The sequence below is a fragment of the Tamandua tetradactyla genome, chromosome 6 (assembly GCF_023851605.1).
Source record: "Tamandua tetradactyla isolate mTamTet1 chromosome 6, mTamTet1.pri, whole genome shotgun sequence".
NCBI lineage: Eukaryota > Metazoa > Chordata > Mammalia > Pilosa > Myrmecophagidae > Tamandua > Tamandua tetradactyla.
Window position 1 is genome coordinate 105,585,034 of NC_135332.1, and position 9,919 is coordinate 105,594,952.

Consider the following 9,919-nt stretch of genomic DNA (forward strand, 5'->3'; position numbering starts at 1 on the left):
ACTCATAGGCTCTCAGGAAATTTCTTCTTATATCCATCCTAAATTATCAGTGGCACATGGATTTAGAGTTCAATTTTAAGTAACTGGAAAAAATTGCCTCTGCTATAGCAGCAAACACCCTTTCTGAATTTGAAGAAGTGTGGCTTGTATGAAATAAACTGAAAATATTATCTTTCTGGGCTGAAGTGATTTTCAATCAAGTGCTCCAGCTCCACAGAGTGCTTGTATTGAAGTTAGCTGGGTGATTGTCATAAGAGGCCTTGCTGCAACTCTCCAGACATTAATGAGCAGTGTAATAACCAGAATCAAAACTGAGAGCAATAGATGCACCATAATAGGGAGTCAGACAAAGTATGGCTGTGCAGTCTTGGTGATGGTAGACAGATAGACAATCTGAGATGACCATAGTGAAAACACTTCGAGTAGACAGGGACAGGCTGAGATAAAGTTCCTGAGTATGTTGGTTCCCTGTAAGCCAGAGAGGATTTCCCTGAAAGAGATGCTCTTTGCAGGAGGTTAAAATAAAATCATGGTTCCACTGTGTTATTGATGGCTGCACAACTTTGATTATTTTCAGGTGATGTTTTCCTTTCTTTTTGCTTCTCCTTTAAATTCTTTTTGCCTACTGTTTGGCATTGACATTTCTGAAAATATCTGGTGGTAGAATGTCAAGAGTTCATCTGAGAAGTGTGCACATTCTGGCACTGAACAGTACAGTGGCTATTAAATAAACCAAGGGAGTTGACTAGTTATGGATTCAAGTCCTTATTATCTGAGTTACCTTAGGGAAATGACTTAACCTTTTAAAGCTGAATTTCTTCAACAGCAAAATAGAAGTAATAATATCTATATCGTAAGTTTGTGTGAGGATTAAGTGACATAATTCATGAGTAGATTTTGGCGCCCTTAGTGAAATTCTCTCCAAGTCAATGTATGCATACATGCTAATATTAATGCATATTCATGTATTTTTAATTCAGGAATAATTTCCCTATTGTCTACATAAGTACATGACACTGATTCAGACTCTTCGGTGAAATCAAGGATGAATAAGAGAAAGTTCCTAACTTTCATCAGTTTAGGAAGAGATATAAGGTATATCTAGCAAAGTGTAGGTATTCGACAAATACTTGCCAATATTTTCAAACAAAACTTATCAAATAAATGAAAAAGGTCATTGTAATGCAAAGTAGAAAGTGATGGTACCGAGAAACGAAGCAGAGTTAAGGAACTATGTAGTTCAAATAGGGGCTATATTTCCAGATATGCAGAACAGAAAGGGAGGTAAAAGAGAAGATTGAAAGTTCAGATAGTTTGTAGTCTAGCACAGATATCTTTTATCCCATTTGACTTCTGATCATGCATCATGATCTCTTCTTAAGTTTTCCCACAAATATATTAGTTTACTAGTTCAGCTGTGCTGTCCACTGAAAAGGAGGGTGACACTAAATTTTACTATGTTTAACATCTCCACAGATGACTAATAGGCTGGGACATCCATCTCTAATGAGGAAGGGTTCACTCTTCTGTTCAAGGCTACTTCCTTTACCCAGGACCCAGATCCTGGCACCCTTATCTATTTTCTCCATCTGCTTCTCCCTCTTATATTTGTAGCCTTTCCCTCTATTGGCTCCTTCTGTGCAGCTCAGGTCTCTAGCACTAAATGAAAAAATTCTTTTAATCCTTAATATCCACCGCACTGTTTTGCATTACAATGATGCTCATTTAGATAAGTCATTTTCATTTAACGACAGGTTACAGAAACAATTCAGATCACAGTTTCATGTCACTGCGAACTGGGTTTGAAACTTGGCTCTACCCCTGTTGTCTGGTGGCCATGGAAACATCACCTTAGCTTGCCTGGATCTTTCATTTTTGTCATCTGAGGCAAAAAACATACCTTCAAGAATGTTGTGAGTCTGAAAAGAAGGAATGGTTGTGAAACACTATGCATAGTGTTTGGCAAACAGTAAGCTTTTTGTAAATAGAAGATATTGTTACTATTAATTGTACAATTTTTTCATTTTTTACCCAATTTCAAATCAGCTTCTGTGAAGGGATCCGAACCAGAGGAGCTATTGATTTTCACAGCGTTTTGCCTATAGGCAGACCATAGTTGTTGGCAGCATAGACTGGATAAAACTCTGACACAAACACATGCAGTCTCCCAGACTTGAAGAATCAGAAGACAGAACTTGAATCAAACACATCTACTGAAATATGAAGGGGTATCCTGGAAAGTAGAGAGCCAAGGAGAGAATAGTAGTTTCCTTCTGCCGCTGTAACAACTTACCACAAACTTAGTGGCTTAAAATAGCACAAATTTATTCTTCTACAGCTCTAGAGGTCAAAAGTCCAAAATTAGTTTCACAGGGATAAAGTCAAGATGTTGGGATGGCTGGCTCCTTCTGTAGGCTTCAAGGAAGAATCCATTCCTTGCCTCTTCCAGCTTCTAGAGACTATAATATCCTAGGATTCCTGGCAGAATCACAACAATGTTTGCTTCCATCATTACATTATTTCTTTCCCCTAGCTCTGACTCCTCTTCCATCCTGCTTATAAGGTAATTACACCCAGCGCACACAAATAAGCCAGCACAATTTCCTCGTCCCAAGATCTTACCTTAATCACAACTGCAACATGCCTGGCCAAGTAAAGTAAAATTCTTAATCTCTAGGGATTAGGACGTTGATATCTGGAGGTCACTATTCAGCCTACCACAGTCCACCCAATGGCCCCCCAAGACTGACATCCATCCTGTGCAAAATATATTCATTCCATCCCAAGTTCCTCAAAAGTCTCAACCCATTACAACATCAAGTCCAAAATTTCATCTAAGTACCAACAGCTTGAAAGCTCCAAATTTCATACTCTAAGACAACTATCACAGGTACAGGTGAGAATCTTTTATGATTTATACTGGAGCAAAATCCTCTTTGCCTATGGACCTAGAAATGAGAAAATGGGTTATAAGCTCTTAAAATAGAATGATGGGAAAGGCATAAGATAGCAATAGAAATTTCCATTCCCAAAGAGACAAAATGGAAGAATAAACGGAATCACCATTCTCAAGTAGTCTTGAAATCCAACCAGGCAAACTCCAATAGGTTTCAAGGCCTGAGACTAATCCTCTGTGATTCCTGGCTCTTCCCTCTGGGCCATAGCTCCACCTTCTCTGTCACTTTTTCTTTTTCATGAAGGGAAGCAGGTAGTTATAGTTGAGTAATTTTATCAAACTGTTTAGTGCCTATAGAATTTTTGGGCTCTGTTGGGGATTGAATTGTGTTTCCCATAAAAGGCATGTTTAGGTTTCAACCCTTGGTTGTGTGGGTGTAAACCCATTTGTAAACAGGACCTTTGAAGATGATATAAATTAAGGTGTGCCCAAAATGTATGATGTTGGGCCTTATTTTAGTGTATAAGCTGTCGGAATGCAATATACTAGAAAACAATCAATGGCTTTTTTCTTTCTTTTCTTTTTTTTTCACATGGTCAGGTTCTGGGAATTGAACCCAGGTCTCTAGCATGGCAGCTACCATTGCACCACCTTGGATGGCTGTTTAAAATGGAATTTGTTAAGCTGCAAGTTTAGAGTTCTAAGAGTTGTAAAAATGTCCAAATTAAGGCAAACTGAGAAAGGTACCTTAACCCAAAGAAAGAGCTTATGAAGTCCAGGGTTTCTTTCTCAGCCAGGAGGGCACATGGCAATGTCTGCTAGCTATCTTTCCTTATATCATAAGGCTTCCCTGGGGGTGTTTTCTGTCTGCATCTCCAAAGGTCTCTGGCTGTATGGGCTCTGTTGGTTCTGAGCTTTTTCTAAAATGGCTGCCTCTTAAAGAACTCCAGTAAGCAACCCCACCTTGAGCGAGTGAAGACAAATCTCCATGGAAACTATCTAACTGAAAGTTACCACCCGCAATTGGTTGGGTCACATGTCCATGGAAGCAATCAAAGAGATCCCACCCAGCAGTGTTGAACGGGGATTAAAGAACTTGGCTTTTCTGGTATACACAACAGATTCAAAATGTCACAGGCCTTAATTCAGTATTGCTGATGTTCTTATAAGAAAAATAAATTGGACACTGAGAGAGAAGTCATGAAAGAAGCAAGAGGCTGGAAGTCAATGGAAGCTGGAAGAGAAAGGAGATGATGTTGCCATGTGTATTTCCACATGACAAAAATTCCAAGGGACCCCAAAGATCACCAGCCAGAAGATACTGACTCCAGGAGGAAGCAAGTCTTCTAGCATCTGAAACTGTGAGCCAATAAAATCCTGTTGTTAAGCTAACCCATTGTATGGTATTTGTTTTAGCAGCTGAGAAACAGGGTCCATCAGTCTTCTTTCATTTTATCTTCTCTCTATCCCTTTCTTTTCAAACTGACAGTATTCCTAGTGTCACATTCTCAAAAGTGTTGTGAGTCTCTCACGTATGTCATGGGGATTTACTCTATTACACAAAAGACTCCTCCTCTCCTCTTTCCTCGATAATCTCATCTCTATTCTTAGCTTCTACTGAGATAGCCTAGTAATCAATGAATTACACTCCTAATCTCTGCAAAGAGTCCTCTGACTGAATACTGTTATTTGTCGTTCATCTGAGGCAAAAGTTTGTTTAGCCACACCCTTGGAATTTCTTTCAAAAGCACACTTTCCTTACAGTGAATCTCCTATTTTTAGCATCTTTTGTAATCTGGGTAAGATGAGAATTCTACAAATCATCAAATCCTGGTTCCATTTTGCTTACCTCTGTTGCTTACATTATACGTTACACAACAAGAAAACAGGAAAACTTCAAACTGTGCTTGGAAATATCCTCAGGAACATATTCAAATTCATCCCTTACAAGTTCTGCTTTCCACATAAGTATAGGTCACAGTTCAGTTAAGTTTTCTGTCACTGTGATACAAGGATATCCTTTCCTCCAGTTTCTAATAACATGCTCTTCTTTCCTTCTGAGCTCTCATTAGCAGCACGTTTATTACTCATATTTCTACCAACATTCTGTTTATGATGGCTTAGATATTCTCTAGGATGAAATGTTTTTGCTGCATGCTTGTCACTTCTATCTGAGCATTCACTAGATTACCTTGGATGTCCATATTTCTACCAACAGTCTACTTTTGCTTCATCTTCACTCAACTTCTGTAGTACAGTCTGTATGAGTTGCTTATTGCTTCCATAAAAAATTGTCACAAATTTATTGGCTTAAAACAATACAATTTTATTCTCTTCAAGTTCTGCAGGTCAGAAATTCAAAATCCATTTCGATGGGCTAGTGTCAAGGTATCTCCAAGTATGGATCTTTCTGGAGGCTCATGGGAAGAATTTGTTTCTTGCCTTTTCTGACATCTATAGGCTGTGGAATTTCTTGGTTCCTGGCTGCATCACTCTAATCCCTACTTCCATTGTCACATCAATTTATCCTCTGACTCTGATTCTGCATGTGTCTCTTTTACAAGAACCATTGTGATTATATCAGACCCTCATTTGTAAAGTCCATTTTACCATATAAGGTAAAATTCACAGATTTCAGGCATTAAGTTGTGGACATATTTCAGGGGCCAATATTCAGCCTACCCACAGAGAGAAAGCACCAAATATTTTATATAAATGCTCCCCAAATCTCAAGCACACCCAGAAATCATGCATATGCAGTGCAGCCTGAGCCCATCTAAATTTAAAAAAAAGAATGTATTTGGGATGCAGCTGGAATTGCAGGGTTTGCAGTGTGAATCAAGCTAAGTACCTGCTAAAACAAAAATATCAACACTCTTCAAAATACAAACCAGAATATAACATCCACAATATCTAGGACACAATCACAAATTGTTTGACGTATAAGGAACCAGGCAATATTATTGATTTTCAAAAATAGATAATCAACATCAGCCAATCACAAAATGGCCCAGATACTGAAATGAGCAAACAAAAGCAGATATTAGTACTATATTTAGTGAAGTAAAGGAAAATACTCTTAATGGATGAAAACAGGAAATCTCAGGTATGAAATGGAAACTAATAAGAAGGGTAAATTAAAATTCAAAAACAAAAATACAATATATTAAATAAAAAATAAACTGAATTACTAGTAGAATGGAAATAAGAGGAAAAGATCAGTGAATCAGAGTACAGAACAAAGAGAAAAATTTTGAAAAAATTAAGCAAAGCATAAGGGATCCATGAGACAATATCAAAATGTCTAACAAAATGTACTTAGAGTCTCAGTAAAAGACGAAGAAAAAAACAGGGCAGAAAATTATTTGAAGAAATATTTGCTTAAATTTTCCACAAGTTGTTGAAAAACATAAATTTATAATTTTCAGAAGCTTGGGGAACCTCATATTTGTATAAATTAGAAAAAAATCATTGTAGTAAACCTTTGTCAGCACATTGTAGTAAAACGTCTTAAAACCAAAGAGAAAGAGAAAATCTTAGAAGCTGTAGAAAGATGACACATTACATACTAAGGAACAATGAATCAGCTATCCACTGCTTTCTTGCCAGAACATATGGAGAGCAGAAGATAGTAAAACAGAATTCTTTTTAGTGTAATGAATCATAAGTCCACTTGATGTTAAAGGAAGAAAACCAGAATGCTTAAGGAGAGACAACTACATCAAATTCTGCCATGCACTAAAATTAATCTGACAACTAAATTTACTTCCAATACTTGTTCTTCCAAGTTTGTGGAAGAAAGAAATCATGAAAATATATTCCAATAAGAACAGAATAACCTCATTTTTGCAGGAGTTTCAAAAGTTGTGATGACATATTTGTTCCACTTCATTAGAAACAATGTGCAGTCTTAAATACTACATTCATACATTGTGGACTTTCTTGTAAGAAAACGTTTTTGTTTGTTTTAATTTGTCACAGATCAGGACAAAAATAACTTTTTCCAACCCCATGTTCTCACTGGGGTTTTAGGAATCAAGGTTTGCTAAAGAGAGTAGGAACCTTTGTAAATGGTAAAGCTTCAATGCTCTAGAAGCCCTTTGTATATGCCCCACTACTTTGATAACCAGGCTACATTGTTTTGGAAGAAATCCACTGTGCCCTACCAATGTCAACTTTTAACAGGACCCAGACCTAACTCACTGATTGCTTCTATCTGGCTAGTCACTTGCTCAAATGATGTTTTCATCTTGGCTTCCAACAAATCTTATTTCACTCTTGTTTTATTATGTTGATTATGCTTCTATCAGTTTGAAAGTTGTCGTACAGAAGGTTACTCTTCCAGTCCTCTTGGAACTCTATTAAAGAGCATCAAGCAACATAGACATATCACTGACTTCATTGTTCAGGCTTCTCCAGTTCATTCTCAACACCCTTGGCTGAGAAGGCCTTTTGATGACCGATCTGGCCTGGGAAGGTAATATGAACATGTCTACTGACTGTACCTCTGACCATCTTGATACTGATAAAAGAAAGATCTGTGGGAAAATAGGCATAAAGAAGTAGGCACAGGGATTTTTCTTACCTTGTGCATGCCTCCTGAGGTCATCAACGTTCACCCTCCACAGACTCATTAGATCACTAAGGGCCTCAAGGGAATTCCCAAGAGAATGAGCCCAATTCTTATTTGCCAGGCCACCCACCATGCTCTCCAAACAATTATAACTGTAACAATTCTTAAGACACAAAGAATGTCCTCTAACTCAGAAATGAGTAAGAAAACATGTATGATATATAAATTCAAAGCATTAAATTCTTATCAGTGTTGCAGAAGGTTTCTATGAAGTGTAACCCCAATAAGCTCAAATAAACTTTCTGACAAATAAAGTTATTAGTATGGGCCCCTGACAGTACAAAAATTGCCCATTTAAGTTCTTAGCTTACATTTTATTTAAACATTTCTGGAACAAGCATTCACTATAACTGACAAAAAACTATGTATCTGGACTTAAGTCTAAGTGTGAAAATGGGTCCACAGGCACATTCTCAACCTTTTTCCAAAGAAATATATTTAAGTGACTTTACCATGCAAAGCTATGGCTTCCTAGAAGAGTTGCAAGTCAGTCTCTTCAGATAAGCTAGTTTCCATTAAAGTAGCTCGTTTAGGAGATAGGAGACAGTCCAGTCGGTCTTGGAGGAGTGTTTGAGTTTTGAAGTGGAGGAATTTTTCCACACAGGAAGCTAATACAATCTTCTCTAACCAATCATTCCTTTGTGTTTTTAAACCCAAGCCAAAACATCCTTGATAGCATTGCTGATAGCCAATCCAAATTCCAATATCAAAATTTTGCTGATGGGTATCCATGTGTTCTTTGTAGAGACTGGTGACCGGGGTGGCTGTATTTTGGAAGGGGACCCAGAAAGAAAGTCCTGGATCCTCATGCACTCAGTGTTTGGAGAACTGGGCCAGTGTGGTGGTAGAGCTCTGGAAAAGGAGCCACAGCGTCTGTTGTTTGTGCTTGGGCTGCAGTTTGAGGAGCAGCTGCTTGTTTCTGACCAGACACTGCCACTTCCACTCAGAGAACCAGTGCTCCGGCCCGTGCTCCTGGATCTCGGCTTTCCCCTCCTTCAGCTCCTCCATCTTCCACGGCCTTCCACGGCCTCATCACCGCCACGGTCTCCTGCACCCGGCTCTGCGAGCCTCCTTCGGGCAGCTGCTGACCACCGCGGCTTCCACGCAGCCGGGTCAGCGCCGCCGAGCCCACCTGGAAGACCAACGACATCTTTTAAATGAATAAAGTAAATAACTTTCATCCTAGAATTCTATATCCAGTGAAAACATATCCTTCAAGGATGAATGTTAAAGAAAGGCATGTTCACCTAAAATAAATGGAAGACAATCCTTTGCCAGTGGACCTGACATGGAAGGAATGCTACAGAAAGTTCTTCAGGCTGAAAGCAAATGATAGTAGAGGAAGCTCAGATTTGGGGGAAGGAATAAAGGGCAGTAGAAATAGTAAACATCTAGGTCACCATAAAATAGTATTCTTTTCTTTCTATTTAGAATACACATGACTGTTAAATGCAAACAAAATTCATATCATCTTGTAGGATTTATAATGTACGGAAATGTATTACAGATCACAGCAATAACATAAAGGGTGGTAAATTGCATAAATGGCCCCTTGTGGTTACAAAGTTTCTCTACTTTATATAACATGGTACAATATTAATTCTAAGTAGATTGTGTAGATTACAGGTATATATTATAATCTCTAGAGCAACTACAAAAACAATGCAAATAGGTATGGCTAAAAAAAAAAAAAGCCAATAGATAAATTAAAATGGAATTCTAAAAAATACACAAATAATCCAAAATAACACAAGAAAGAATGAACACAGGTTCATGAAACAGAGAAAATAAGCAGAAAATAAATAGTAAAATGGCAAATGCAAATGAGCTTTTGCTCCAACCACCCCTTCCCTCCTCTGGTAAAGGTTACTCATAAGCTCATGATTGCTAAATCATGACTTCTTACTTTGTTCATCTTACTTGAATTTTCTGCAGCATTTTAAATACAGTTGATTGCCCTTTGGAGTGCAATCTTTGGATCCTCGGGGCCTAGTTTCTCTCTGTAGCATTCCATTAACTCCAGCCAGGTTTCCAAAAATTCATTTCCATCACCCAGATATCACCAAGTTTTACTACCAAGAACCACCTATTTATTATTCACTTAGTGTTTCTCTTCAAATCAGCTAAGATCTAATGCCACTTAGCTTGGTTGTAAATAACATCTGTAAAATGATGTTTGATAGGCTGGTTATGCATTAAAATGCACAACTATGAAGAGAAAAAAGATCAATCAGTACAAGGTATACACTGATCTTTGCACCGTTTTTCACCATTTTTCTAATTTTGAAATGATAACGGAAGCAAAAATTTCAAAAAATGTTCATCCTTGTACAACACAAATCATTTCACTTATCAGAATACATATCATGTTTGTGTAAACACTCTAGGAT

General features: G+C 37.8%; 1 pseudogene; it reads right to left on the reverse strand.

Annotated features, from left to right (window-relative positions):
- Positions 1-7,294: 7,294 nt before the first annotated feature.
- LOC143686786 (HUWE1-associated protein modifying stress responses-like) lies at positions 7,295-8,647 on the reverse strand (annotated as a pseudogene).
- Between the last annotated feature and the right edge of the window lie 1,272 nt (positions 8,648-9,919).